The sequence below is a fragment of the Pinus tabuliformis genome, chromosome 6 (assembly GCF_031772625.1).
Source record: "Pinus tabuliformis cultivar Carrire ecotype Pingquan chromosome 6, CPIR1, whole genome shotgun sequence".
NCBI classification, from domain to species: Eukaryota; Viridiplantae; Streptophyta; class Pinopsida; order Pinales; family Pinaceae; genus Pinus; species Pinus tabuliformis.
Genome location: NC_142292.1, coordinates 1,295,429,266 through 1,295,444,277, shown reverse-complemented (window position 1 = coordinate 1,295,444,277; position 15,012 = coordinate 1,295,429,266).

Genomic DNA, 15,012 nt, shown 5'->3' with positions numbered 1-15,012 from the left:
ATCTCACATCTCAGTGAATTCAGCATTATTCAACAATTCATTTTCTCAATTTCTCGCGTTCTTTCTCAATTTTCTCTACAACGTATTTCTTTTTCTGTAGAATTGTTTAGGTATTTGTATTTGCGCATTTTTCACTTTATGAACACAACAATTTTAGCAAAAGTTTTAACACATACAGTAGTTGTTGCATCTTATCAATTTACTATTGATTTCTCTTTTGCCTCTCATATTGGCATCTGCTTTTCCCTACTAACTTAAATTGCATCAGAATAAAGAACTTATGCAATTTTTGCATGTCATGATGTGTAAACACATAGTGCTTCTAAATCTTTATGTAATTCAGAAATGTTTACACAACACATAGTTTATTAAATTTGCATAAAATCAAGTATCAATTATCGACAATGGACACACAAAGAGTAGTTGAAGAAAAATAGAAACAAAAATCCATAGATCCTACACAACAGTCTTCACCTTCCACACCTGTTACCAGTGTAGTGTCATTCAAGACTCAAGGAAAGAGGAGAAATCTGGGTTTTGGAAAACTGGTTATTGGTGACTCAGCATGTCATCGAGATGTGCAAGATAATTTTCACAAATTCTTTCCATACTAGACGCATATAGTTCAAATATCCAATTCCAAAACTATTATGAATAAAGAGAGCATTCAACAAGCTATATACATGGAAACTGATAACAGTGAACCACCTAACTAGGTTTCTACTTGTTTAACAGAGAATCAGAAAATATTGGAGCAAGTTGTAGAAGAGGACATTATTTTCAATGAACGTCTTGTCACATTGAAAAATGCAAAATATAACAAGACCAGCAAAAAAAATTGAGAGTTGAAAAGGTAAAGGTTGAAAATAAAAATATTATTGATCAAGAACACATGGATATTGATATGTCTGGCGTTGACACTATGGGGCTCATGGTATTGAAACAATCTACCAATGATGCAATTACTCAAAATGTTACCAACGTGCTTGTAGAAAATTCGATGTTGAAAAATAAATTAAAATAACTACAAGACATCGCAAATCCAATTCCTCTATTAATGACTCCATTAGTAGTACGGTAATCTTCATTGTCAATTTATGTTGCTACAACACCACAATCATTTAATAAGGTTGTGAATCTGCTTAATGTAGTGAAGGCATATATCCTCAACAACATATGCCAAAGATTATAAATTATTCATGATGTATGGCAAGTTAACGCAATTGCAAAAGAAACTGATGATATTTACAAACTTGGTTAACAATAATCTTAAATAACACAATAAATTCATTGATAATTAATTATATAGTTTGAAGCGGAGGCTACAATTACTCTTTGCTTTTGAAAATCAAAACAAACAACTACCAAATAGTGAATCGAGTGGAAGTTAGATGGGCAGAAAGGGTCACTACACTTGAGAATATCAATTCTTCCTGTAGTGACCTATGCAAAAGGAGAGGTAGTGACTATCTAAAGACAATGGATATTATAAAAGGTTTAAACAATCTACACATGCTGCGGGATTCTAATTTAATTTCAAAGGACAAGTTACAAACTCAATTGGAGGAGAAAAAATAGGAAATGGGAGCAGACTTTGATAGTATCACTGATTTTATTGTAGAACATATTGACATATGGTTAATTACTTCTACCAAGTTCAATAAGTAGAACGCTAAGTTATTTGTCAAGGTGCAAAAAGAAACTAGGGAAATTGAAAAAGAAATTTTCACTAAAAACATGAAAATGGAAGTTACAATTGCCCTGAACATAGAATGAATTAAAAAAACGATGAACGTGTTTCTTCAAAAATTCATGGACTCGTAATACATGTTATATATTTTTGTTTTGTGACTGCAAATACTGTTCAAAGAAGCGGAACGCCAATTTCTGCTACAACAAATCCTTCTACTTTACAGTTTTCCTTGCACAATTTCAATTATATTCAGCATTTTTTTCCTTTTAAGACTATGTTTTGAATATGATCTCATACAATTTGAGATATGATCATGGTTATCTACATTTTATTTTGATTATAATTCTTACTGAATCTGATTTTGTATCAATGTTATGAAAGTGGTCTCGATAATTTTCGTAAATATGCTTTTAGCTTTTCTACAACATTCAGTGTTGTGTCGTTGCTTTAAACAAAATTAAAATTTTGCATCTTAGAAATATACCTTTTAATAACATAATACTAACACAATGGCTTGATGGAATACTAACATTCCATGGAGTAATTAGTTAATTATGTTTCTGACACACCCTTTCTACCCATAGTGAAATAACTCTAGGTATTACAATTCTCATAATGTTGAGCTACTTTTTCTAATATTATGCTATTTAGTTCCTTGTACAGAGTGCTCATAATTTTCTTCCGCACAATGAAATATCTACACAAAGCAATATCATATGGCCACCATTATTGACATTTTATTTTAAATGCAATTCTTACTTAATCTGATTTAAAAAACTAAAAACAAAAAAAAAAACATTCATCTTTTGTATTATATTCAATGTTATGTTTTTGTTTTAAAAAAATTGAACATTTGACAATTGTTTTGCATCTTAGACATATATCTCCTAATAATTGAATACTTGCATGTCTTCAGACCTACATAGATTTCATTCACTAGAATAATTAATCAATTATGTTTATGATACACCCTTTATGCCTATAGTGAAATAACTCTTTGTATTAGAGTTCTAATCTTGTTGAGCTTCGTTTGCTAATTTTTTGTTATTTAGTTCCTTGTACAAAGTTCTCATTGTACATATTAGTTCTCATATTTACAAATTGAATTACATGAACTATTCCATTCAAAACTACTTGACTATATCAACTTTATGTTTACTTTCTTTTTTTTCTTTTTTTTCTTTTTTAACGAACACGTGCTTTGAAACTTTGTTTTATATCTTATAGTTCATTATTGATTAAGCTAAAAAATTACATTTAACAATACTTTTGGGCATGAGACATAGATCTCTTAAGAATATAATCACTAACTGCAATTCATCTGAGTTAAGATTTGATTGAGCCATTATAGATTTTAATCAATAAATGAGTTTCATTTACAAATTCTATGTTATTTGATATTGCTTGGTTCCTTGTACATAGTTGTTATTGTCCAAAGGTTATAATGAAATGCTTTTCTCTAAAGAAAAAGCTTTATCGGATAGTAAAACCTATGCACAAGGACTGCCCTACTTAAAAAACTATAAATATGAAATTCATAGATATAAATTAAACTAAATCTACTTTATGACAAATTCAAAGTTATTTAATAATAAGTTCTATTCACAGTTCTATGAAAATTGACTACAGAAATATGCATTGTTTATTATTAACAATATGAGCAAAAATTCGCAATCAAGAACTTTTTGAAGTATGGTATATTAACTTTGAACTTTTTTCACGCTTGAATTTCGCATTCAAATAAATCGTTTAGTTCTAGTTGTGAATCTATTCAATGATACGGAAATTGAACTCACCAACCCATCGATAATTTAATACTAAAATATTAGCAATAGAAGACTTTAGTGTGAAGTTACAAAGATGCACACAATGAACACTTTGTTTAAAACTAAAATAAAACGAAATCAGAGCATGGAGATATGCATTATTTATATCTAAAGTATTATTAATAAACTTTCTTTGTACAATGGACTTCCTCCGCACTTCCACACAAGAGCATGAACAACGACCTGTCAACCAAATCTATTTATCCTTCAATTCCACTACGTGGAAATCTTCACGTAAAGAGAATCAATTAAATAGCATCGGTATGCATTATTTACAATTAAAATATTATCAATAATATAAGCATAAACAATGTTATTCTGAATAGAAAATATGGATTATGTTCTAATACTAAAATATTAACCATAAAATCCTTCAATACATGTTGTGTACAAGAGCACAATGAAAGCTTGAAAGCTTCTTCCACACAATTAATTTTCTCCGCACTTCGCTAAACAAAGATTTTGCTCAATGAAATGTTATTTTTGTAAAGAATTGTTTTTGCACTATGCACAACCTTTATTCAATTGACTATTGTAAGCAATAACCAACTCTCGTTCTTACTCGAATTTATCTCACTTCTATTAAGTGTTGTGCATCCAAATGAATGTGCAAAAGGCTCAAAATACAAATCTCTTTTTTAATTATCATTTAGTAATGTTTTCTTTGCAACCACAAAAATAGCTATCTGGAATAATTGAAGCATGTTATTGAGTACAGAAATATTTGTATGGGCAAAGTTATGTAGAGATGAATATGCATGTACAGATTTCATGTGACTCTGGGCATTATTGAGGTGTGGAGGTGGTTGTGCGTACCTCTTTTATTATTAATAGATTCTGCAGAATGTCGAAGTGTAGACAACGAAAGCTTGAGATATTTTTGCATGCCTACAACAAGTAAAAGTTATTTTTCTATTTTAAAAATGGTGGATTTATCTTTTTGTTGCAAGTGTCAACTCCAAAAAGATTATTGTGTGGACATAAGTTCAATGTGAGGAGATCCACATAATGAGTTGAACTTTCGCACATTGAACTTCCCTTGATACAATAATCTTCCTTCCCCGCTATTTTCTTACATGAAATTTGAAATGGTATTTTTCACAAGAGAGCATCACTTTGTTTAAATACCATATCCATATGAACATGTCGATCAATATATGCAGAGGTGGTTCTGCGTTAGAGTACAAAAGCTTCTTCCACACAATGAAATTTCTTCATACTTCACTAAACAAAGATTTTTCTCAATGAAATGTGTTTTTTGTACAATTTTTTTTATGCAATATGCACAACCTTAATTTAATTGACTATCGTATACAATAACCAATTTTCGTTGCTACTGGAATTTATCTCTCTTCTATTTCATCCATTTGAGAGAGCATAATCAAAACTACATGCAGTAATACGCTTCTCTAGCAACCGCTCTCTCTCTCATGACCAAATTATTATGGTCATTAGTACAAGATATGCGTACGTAACCTGTGAAGAAAAAAGTGTTGTGAGGCCAAATGAATGTGTAAAAGGCTTTGCGCAAGGTTTATTAAAATACTATAATTACAAGTCTCTTTTTTATTATCATTTAGGAACATTTTGTTCGCAACCACGTAACTAGATGTGCGAAATAATTTAAGTGCATTATTGAGTACAGAAATAGTTGTATAAGTGAAGTTATGCGGAGATGATTGTTGTGTGCGGATCTATGCGATTCAGGGCATTATTGAGTGAAAAAGCAGTTGTGCAAACGAAGTTGTGTAGAGGTGGTTGTGTGTACTTATTTTATTATTAATAGATTATGTGGAATGTCAAAGTGCATACAATGAAAGCTTGAGAGATTTTTGCGTACCTGCAACAACTAAAAGTTATTTTTCTATCTAAAGGATTTTCACATAATCATTTTCTGGTGGCCTAATGTTTTTGGGTTTCTACTAGGGTTCTGAGAAACCTGACATCTCTGCTATGAACATTGTCGGCAGCTCTGCCCTGAGCACCTACCCTGCTTCAGACTGTCGCACTGACGTACAGAATGAACATAACTGCAGGGGGGAGAGATCCCCTCCTACCGGAATATTAAGAGCGGTGAAACAAGTTCATAGGGTGCGCAGATCGCATGCACACAAAACGGTCACAGAATAGGACCTCTTGTCCTCAAAGCCCAATGGCAGACTTGCATGTGCAACCAGTGCCTCCCAAGGGAAACAAAGAAGCCTCACTTTGTCATACCCAACAACAAACTAGAGAACTACAGGAAATATATGAAGGACCACGCAATGATCTGCAAATTTATAGGAGTCTGGCCAATTGAATGGGATCTGGTTAAGTGGATTCAGCATAAATGGCAACCAAAAGGCCACATCGAGCTGAAATTGGGGGCTAGGGGATTCTTTACAGTAATTTTCTCCAACCTAGAGGACAAGGAAAGGGTGTTTGATGGCGGTCCATACTTCTTTAACAATGGAGGGTTATTCATGAGACACTGGGAGGAGTGTTATAATCCGGATCTGGAAAAATTCGTAGCGGCTCTGGTATGGGTTCGCCTCTTTGGCCTCCTGGTGGACTTCTGGGATCCAAACATCCTGGAGGGTATCGGGAACTCCATAGGAAGTTTTGTGAAAGTTGCAGACTCCACGAGAAGGGGAAGGTATACATCTTACGCAAGGATTTGTGTTTATATGAATATAACAAAACCTTTACCGGAATCCATTGAACTGGAATACCACGAGGAGGTATGGAAGCAACCCATTGACTATGAGCATATCCCCTTCAGATGTCATATATGCCATAAATACGGCCATATGTTCTGGGACTACCCGATGAACCAATCTAAGACCTAGGAGCCATCCAAAGCCAATAACCCAAGGAAATCACAAGAAGGGGAGGAGGGCTTTCAAGAAGTACAGAGGAAGAAGTGAACTCAAAAGAACCCTCATACCTCAACCCAACCACGGCCAAGAAAAGGTCCACAAAACAACAACCAATATGACATCCTGCAGGAGGAGGAAGAATCAGGGGAAGGCCAGATGGAAGCAATAGGTCCAGATAACCAACCAGCATAGCAAAAGGATGGAAATAGTGCCAAAAGAAAGGTTGAGGAGGAAATATCAGAAAAAGAGGATACAAAATAGCCAATGGAATAGGCCAACATGGAAATCGACAGTCAAAGAGAAGATATAAGCAATGAAGAGCAAGTCTTACGTAGGTTGTTGAATGAGTGGAGGCATTTGGATGAGCGTTTTATACCGGAGGATCATAAGAAAATTTACAAAGAAACATTCCAACAATACAAAGAAAAATAGGGGACAGGTGGATCAGTTCAACCAGAGCAACTGGGATCACAAATCAGCCAGGGGGGACCAAGGACCCCCAGGGAAAGGAGGGAAGAAACGAGGAAGGAAAAACTTAAATGAGACCATCCAAATGATAGGAGAAGCGCTGGTGAACTCTGGAAGGGTGGTGTCGTTGTCAGCGGTATTCCATCAACTCAATAAATCATCCAAATGATAATTACATCCTGGAATATAAGAGGCCTTAACAGCAAAGGCAAACAATGTTTCTTGAAAGATAGACTCAAGAAAGACAAGCCCAACATCATGGTGATCCAAGAAACCAAGATCCTGGAAGAAAAAATCAAATATATCATAAATACCTTCAAGCCGCACTATGAGGTCATAGCCCAGGATGCCAAGGGCAGTGCAGGCGAACTTGCTATCCTATGGAACCCGACAGAAATAGTTTTTGAAGATTCGGTAAGTTGACCCAAAATCCTCTCTGGGAGATTTAGACATATTGGATCTAGAGATTGGGCCTTGCTAACAGGAGTCTATGGGCCTCATATTCCAGGAGAAAAAGGGGTTTTCCTTCAAAACCTAGAAAATATGAGAAGAGATTATCGAGATGACTTATGGATTGTCGGGGGAGATTTCAATATGATTACATCCCTAGAGGAGAAAAAAGGGGGAATCAAATGTCAAGATGTAGACATGGAAATGTTCAAAGACCTGATCATCGAGCTACACCTAGTTGACTTGTCGACCAACAACAGAATCCACACCTAGAATAATAGGAGAGGGGGACTACACCATATTGCATCACGTCTGGACCATTTTTTGGCTTCTGAGTAGGTAGTCAGTTGTGACGTATTCCTGGAAGCTTCCATTCTCCCTTGTATGGGATCAGATCACTGGCCAATTCAGTTGGAGATTGACCTGAAAACAGGTCCCAAAAACCATCCCTTCATATTTGAGTCCTTTTGGCTTAGGGACCCTAAGCTGATGCAGAAAGTGGAAGAATGGTGGAAGGAAAGCGAGGAACTTGGCAGGAACCATATGCACACGTTCCAATTGAAGCTTAAGGAAATAAAAAGCAAGATTAAGAAATGGAACCAAGAAGAGTTTGGGCACATTATGAGAGACCAACACCAGCTGATTAATAAGATGGAAAAAATCCAACAACAAATCATAAGCCAAGGCAGAGCAGAACACCTAGTGGAAGAAGAAGGGAGGATCATCAACCAGCTCGAAGAATGACGAAAACAGGAAGAGATCCTATGGAAGCAAAAATCCAGAGTTAACTGGCTACGAGAAGGGGAAAGAAACACTCGTTTCTTTCACAAAGCAATGATCCAACATCACCATCACAATAGGATTTTCTCTCTAAAGGATGAAGTTAGAAACATAATAGTCCAGCATGAGGAAATGGAGGACCTGGTCATGAACCATTTCCACTCTCTTCTCTCGAACTAGTTCATGATAGGACCGAGGCAATTCAAAGAATCACTCAAAACATTCCCCATCTGGTCTCCAGGGACCAGAACTTGGGCCTTATGAGGGTGGTCTCCTTAGAGGAAGTGGAGGAGGTGGTTAAAGGAATGGCAAAGAATAAATCCCCTGGCCCTAACAGATTCACAATGGAGTTCTTCCAAGCAGCTTGGAACTTCATTGGAAAATATGTGTTGGAAGTGGTGGAGGAGTCTAGATGCAACCAAAAGGTATGTCCAAGCCTAAATGCTACATTTATTTCTTTAATTCCTAAAATGGCCAAATCGGAGGATCCCCAAGGGTTTAGACCGATTGCCTTGTGTAATGTTATCTACAAGATTATAGCCACAGTCATTGTTAAACGCCTCAAACCTCTGCTTCCTAACCTCATTTCCCTGGAACAAACAGGCTTTGTAGAGGGCCACCAGATCCTGGATGGCTTCATCACTTCCCAGGAGGCAGTTCACTCCCTAAAACATCTCAAAGTCCCTGGTATGATGATCAAGCTAGACTTATCCAAAGCCTATGACCGTATTAGCTGGACCTTCCTTACCAACATTCTCAAATCCTATGGCTTTGATTAGAGATGGATCAGTTGGATCCTATTAGGCCCCTATACTACTAGTGTAACCCCTTATTTTTATTAGTAAAACCCACTTATTATATTGATGTACCCATGTAGTACCCATATTGTTACTAATGTGCCCCATAGAAGCCCACTATTGTTATTATTGTGCCCTTACATTATTATTGTTATGTCGGCTCTGATTATGTTATGAACCCCTACTCCTATATATAGAAAGGAGGTCTTTTCATTTGTATCATCAAAGAATTGTTCATTTATGTAATGTAAAGGAGGTTGCCCCCTCGAAGAGGCTGAATTCTAAGGCGTTGATCTATCTTTTCTATCTTTTCTTGAGTTGGTTTCATAACATTTGGTATCAGAGCTTTGGATTCTAGGGTTTCGCTGCTCCAAACAGGTCATCGTGTCATTTTCGCTATAAATTTTTTTCTGTGACGTTTCAGAAGTCGTAAAAAAACCCATTTGAGAAGAAATCGCGCTGAACCTTGGGTCCGAATTTCAGAGCTTTTCGCGCGATATTTGCGGAGATATGATCTGAGGAAGTTGGTCTTTTTGCAGACTCCTGAATTACATTTAAAACAGGTGACCTGGGGAAAATCGTCATAACTTTCTCTCTGGGGATCGGATTGAAATTTCGTAAGAAGGTAAAAAAAGAGGACGGACTGTAGTTTTTTTGTATATCTTTTTTAGATCCAAAGGTCGAAATAGTGACACGTGGCACTTCATACAAGTTCGCTCTTCTGGAAAGGTCTATAATCAGGTCATCTTGGGAGATTGTGCATAACTTTTTCTTAGAGAATCCAATTTGGATCAGACTAGTGGCATTGGAAAGAGGACACAGAGGGCTACTATAGCTCATAATTTCAGAACTTAAAGATCCAAAAGTACAGAATTACAGTCGTTTCAAGGTCAACTCCTAAAATCAAGAAAAAGCAAGATGAGGAAGTTTGATGGCAAGGATCCGGTAAATTGGATACTTCAGATGGAGCAATATTTTGATCTACATGGTGTAAAATTGTTACAAAAGGTATGTATTGCATCTTCATATTTAGAACCAGATCAATTTTTATGGTACGAAGGGCTTTGTTCTCGTAAACAACTTGTTACGTGGTCAATTTTCACGGAGGAAATGATAGCACATTATGAGGATACAAAGAGCAACACCATAACAATTGGAAAGAGTAAAAGGGCTTTGTGACATAGTGGAAAGCAAAATTATGGAAACCAGGAAGCGTACCCCTCACAACTATAAAGATGGAAGTGTTGTTTCTCCTAGCCTTCCACAACCTACAAGGGTTACACCATAACAATTGGAAGAAAAAAGAGAAAAAGGGCTTTGTTACAATTGTGATAGCAAATGCACTAAAGGTCATAAGTGTGCTGAGAAGAAATTATTTTACATAGAATATGAAGAGGAGGAAGAAAAGGATCAAGAAACATCAAAAGAAGAAGATATACGCCAGGAACCCACCCCAGAGAAAGAAGAAATGAATCAGACCATATCTTGTAAAGCATTGGCAAGAATTACCACTCCTCAAACTCTCAAGATAGAAGGACATATCAAGAAGAGAAAGGTGCAAGAAGTGAAAGATCACATAGAGAAAGAAGAAATGAATCAGAACATATCTTGTACATTATTGGCAAGAATGACCACTCCTCAAACTCTCAAGATAGAAGGACATATCAAGAAGAAAAAGGTGCAAGAAGTGAAAGATCACATCAAGAAAGAAGAAATGAATCCAACCATATCTTGTAATTCACTGGTCGGAATTACCACTCCTCAAACTATCAAGATAGAAGGACATATCAAGAAGAAAAATGTTCAAGAAGTGAAAGATCACATCGAGCGTCAAGAAATGAATCCGACCATATCTTGTAAAGGATTGGAAGAAATTACCACTCCTCAAAATCTAAAGATAGAAGGACATATCAAGAAGAAAAAGGTTCAAGAAATGAAAGATCACATCGAGCATCAACAACAAGTTCTCCAACTTTTAAAGGATAACGCCACTTCGGTGAAAAATCAAATGAAACAACAGGTAGATCAACATCATAGTGAAAAATGTTTTGATGTAGGCGATTGGGTATTTTTACTGCTACATCTAAAGCAAGCTATTTATGAGAAGGAAATGTTGGCAATACTACATGCACTTAAAAAATGGCGACCTTACCGAATGGGAAGACTCTTCAAGGATGAGGATGTGGAAGCATTGTTTTGTGCTATTTCTATTATCCAACCAGATTGGATAAACGAAGCAAGGGATGAATGGAAGAAGGACAAAGAAGTATGGCCACTTATTCAAAAGTTTCAAAAGATCCCAATTCAAACAATATTGCCAGATATTGAAAAGGAAGGAAAAATCATATTGGAACCTGGAGCAGTCACAGAAGCAAGAACCCGACAGCTACGAAATCGATCAATTTCAGAGTATCTCATCAAGTGGAAGAACTTACCCGCTGAAGATTCGACATGGGAGGACAAGAATTTTATACAGAAGCATCAAGAACTACTCAAGCGTTGAGGACAACGCTTTTTGAAGGAGAGGGGCATGTTAGGCCCCTATACTACTAGTGTAACCCCTTATTGTTATTAGTAAAACCCACTTATTATATTGATGTACCCATGTAGTGCCCATATTGTTACTAATGTGCCCCATAGAAGCCCACTATTGTTATTATTGTGCCCTTACATTATTATTGTTACGTCAGCTCTGATTATGTTATGACCCCTTAGACTCCTATATATATAAAGGAGGTCTTTTCATTTGTATCATCCAAGAATTGTTCATTTATGTAATGTAAAGGAGGTTGCCCCCTCGAAGAGGCTAAATTCTAAGGCGTTGATCTATCTTTTCTTGAGCTGGTTTCATAACAGATCCTTTCCATGGTGTCCTCCCCTGTTTATTCCATCCTCCTAAATGGCTCTCCAACCAGAACTTTCAACCCCTCCCAAGGCTTGAGACAAGGCAACCCTCTATCGTCATTCCTATTCATCCTGGCAGCTGAAGGCCTAGGCAGGTACCTAAAAAAGGAAGCCCAATCTCTGAAAATCCAAGGTTTAAGACTATGGGGAAATGACCTCCCTATCACGCACCAGCAGTTTGTTGATGACATTATGCTCTTTTACCATGTCTCCTTGCGGGAAGCCCGCCGTATAAAAGAAATTCTCCAAGACTTCATGGAAGCCTCTAGGACCTTGATAAACAATGACAAATCCTGCATCTTCTTTTTCAACACGGCAAGGAACATTCAAACCTTCTTAGCCCATGTGATAGGATTTGGAATCAGCTCTCTTCCCACCAAATACCTAGGGATGCCCCTATCTTTGAACTCTTTAAAAACCTCCTGCTGGAACTCTCTCCTCCAGAAAATCCAAATGAAACTCAGTAACTAGACATTCCATACCCTCAACCTAGCCAATCGTACAGTCCTCCTCAAGGCTATCCTCCAATCCATACCAATTTACCAGCTCTTGGGTATGGCTGCCCCCAAAACATCTTGTACAAAAATGGCTAAGACCTTTAAAAAATTCCTTTGGGGAGGGGCTCATCAGCTAAAGAAATGGGCTCTGGTTTCGTGGCCCAACTTAATTAAGCCCAAAATGGAAGGAGGATTGGGTCTTCGAGACCCTCACACCCTGAATCAAGTAATGGGAGCTAAACTCTGGTGGAGGTGGATAAGAGGAGGAGCTAATTTATGGAAACAAATTTGGACACGCAAATATGGCATGCCCACCTGCACAGAAGATATACTTAGGTATCATGACTTGCCCAAAGGATCTGCAATATGGAACCTGGCAGCTCAAAATAGTGACCTTATCCATCAACACTTCTTCTGGGAAATTAGAAATGGGAAAACAACTCACTTTTGGTAGGATTCTTGGCAGCAGAGAGGAAAGCTTTTTGTTAGACAAGATCTGAGTGATTTGTTCCTCTATGCCTCAGACAAAAACGCAGTGAATCAGTACTGGAAAGAAGACTCAACAATAGAAGGATGGAGGAGATGGAAAGGCCGCGAGGACTGGCCAGAGCCTTCGAACTCGGATCAATGGATTCAATTGGGCAAAGAACTGGAGTCTAGAAGGATCATCAGACAGGAAGGACTAGACATTCTAAGGTGGGGATACACCACAAGGGGCACATTCACCATCCAGGAGGCATACAGATTAAAGGCAGGATGGAGGCAAGAGAATCAACAAACAATTTGGAAAAATATCTAGGGGGGAGGTGGTGGATGAAAGTGGCCTTCTTTCTCTGGATAGTTTGCAGGGGTAGAATCCTAACCTGCGATCAACTCCAAAAAAGAGGTTTCTACAGACCCTCATATTGTATCCTCTATGGTTGTCACACTGAGGACCTAGAACACCTTCTAAATTCATGCCTGTTTGCCACTCAAAAATGGAATCAAGTGGAAGATCTCTTCGGAAGAATGGATTGGGATCCCCAAAGCATTAGAGAATCCATTCTTCTTTGGTGACAAGGCCTCTTCTCTAGCCCTATCCTCAACCGGGCCTGGGACTTAGTTCTAGGCTTTACTCTTTGGGCCATCTAGAAAGAGAGAAATTGCAGGATCTTCAAGAGTAGAGGACAGACTCAGGAGCTAGTGTGGGAAGGGATAGTTCAAAACATTTGTGAAACCATCCTGGCAGAGAAATGGCTACCTGACAATTGGCAAGTTACTCCCCAAGAGGCTAGAATTCTTAACCGCCTAAAACTTGCACTGGCAATGATTGCCCCAGACTCCTGGAAACTGATTCCAAGAATAGTGGATTTAGCTCAAATCTTCATCACTCCACCAGAGGGATTCACAAAATTAAGTTTTGACGGAGCCTCGAAAGGAAACCTAGGTCCTGCGAGATTCGGAGGGATCTTTAGGGATTATAGAGCGAAGACCGGACTCATCTATGTGGACTAATGTGGCCATGCAAGTAATAACGAAGCGGAATTTGTTGGTGCCTATCAGGGACTGATCCTAGCCATCAAGTTGGGATACAGAAAGCTAGTAGTGGAAGGAGACTCCCAACTTGTAATCAATACTCTCAAGAAACTGAGTTAGGGGACTAATTGGGATAAGCTTAGCCACAGTTGGAGAACTTCCAAGTTGGTGCAGGAGCTGGGGGATCTTATTCAGAACTTTGACTATGTCATCACAACGCATGTGAGGCGGGAAGGAAATTGAGTTGCTGACTTCCTGGCAAATTGGGGATGCTCACACCAAATCAAACCTCTGGAGTTGACCTGGCCCCCTCAACCCAGGGAAGGTCATCTAGAACCACTGCATGAAATTCTTGAACATGACAAGATCAGTAGTTCACGGAGCCCCCTGGCCCCTAAACAGATTCCCCAATCGGGGTGTGTACTGGATCTGTGCACATTCACCCTAATTAATATTGGGTACCTCAAAGGACAAAACCACCACCTTCCACATGTGTGCCAAGGCTGGAAAGGTTACCCCATGGATCAGGGAAGACAATATCATCGCAGGTGGTGGTAGGGGGAGACATTCAATGCGTAGGCATCTGTTGGTTTGCATGCAGTGGTTCGGAGGTGAATCTCTGGTCCTGGTTTAAAGGGAGTTGGCGGATGGTGCTAGTTGTTGTGGAAAACGACCGGTACTAGTGTACCTTCAACCCTCCTTAGCATTGTTTATCTGGTATGTAGTTTGATACCTTTCCTATTTCTCCATGAAGAGAGTCTTTTGGGTAAAATAACTGGGTTGGTCTGGTCCGAAGTCATGGGGATTAGAGAGTTTGAGTCATGTATTAACAATGCATGCTTATGTCTAATGGAAAAATTATGGTAATTTGGTTGGTCATGCTCCTATTTTTGTTATGTTTGGAATTAGGCTATCTCGAAGGGGATTAATTTAGGGCTTCCTCATGGTAATAGACTGCATGGCTCAGTATTTTTCTAGGTTAGACCTGGTTTGGCTCTAGGGTAGTCTAGTGAAGTCTCGGGCTTATCGTTGTAGGAATTCTGAGTCGATTTAGGACAGGATGGTGTTGGGTAAGCTCGTGTGGGGGAATTATGTTGCTATCGAGACAACCTGGATGCCCAGTGGAAGCAAACCTTTGAGCCCTTTCCCTGTGAGTCGGTCTGTGTCGAGTCTACTCCTTAAAAATGAAGTTCATAGTGATCGTCAGCCCCAGATGGTTTACAT